Below are 836 nucleotides of genomic sequence, written 5' to 3' on the forward strand. Positions count from 1 at the left end.
GTTTTAAATAATAAACTTTCCAAGAGAAACAATGCCAAGGTTTGTTGTTGTCTCTATTGACTTGGAAAATGATGGAATGAGATTGTTGGGTTTTCCTTTTATTGCAAGCTGGTGTTTCGGGGGGGGGGGGGGGGGATAGACCAGGTAGACCAGGGTAGAATCAGAGCATGCTCAAAAGCCTAATACTCAATCTCCTAGGTTTATAAAGAGCATTTTCAAAGGTAATGCACTGTGTAGTTGTTAGAGATGATGAAAATATCTAATGAAAAATGTGGAAATATAATTGTCAGTGGGGAAAAGAACGTAAACTCGAGCCAGACACTGTGGCTCACGCCTGAAATCCTAGCTACTCAGGAGGCTGAGATCTGAGGATTGAAATTCAAAGCCAGCCCATGATAGACTCATCTCCAATTAACCACCAGAAAACCGGAAGTGGCACCTGAGGCTCAAGCGGTAAAGCAGTGGCCTTGAGCTGAAGAGCTCATGGACAGTGCCCAGGCCCAGAGTTAAGTCCCTCAACCAACACAACAGAAGTACACTCAGGACTCAGCCTCCTTTTGTGTGGCATGCCACAGGAGTGAGTTCTGGTCTTGAGAGCAGAGCCATCCCTGTGTTGAGGACAAGGCTATCCTTGGTTACATCACAGACTCCCTGGGATGCTCCTGACCCAACAGTGACCATGCCAGAGTCGTGGGCCTTGCACATCAGGGCAATGAGGAGGCGTGCCAGCTTCGTTACATCTTACAGGTTGCAGAGAAAGTGCTCAGACCTGATGTTGACACAGTGTCTGAGAGTGAGTCCATCATCATTAGCACCTAGATTATAAAGTGACCTTA

The sequence above is a fragment of the Megascapheus bottae genome, chromosome 28 (assembly GCF_031878675.1).
Source record: "Megascapheus bottae isolate mThoBot1 chromosome 28, mThoBot2.hap1, whole genome shotgun sequence".
In the NCBI taxonomy this organism is placed as follows: Eukaryota; Metazoa; Chordata; class Mammalia; order Rodentia; family Geomyidae; genus Megascapheus; species Megascapheus bottae.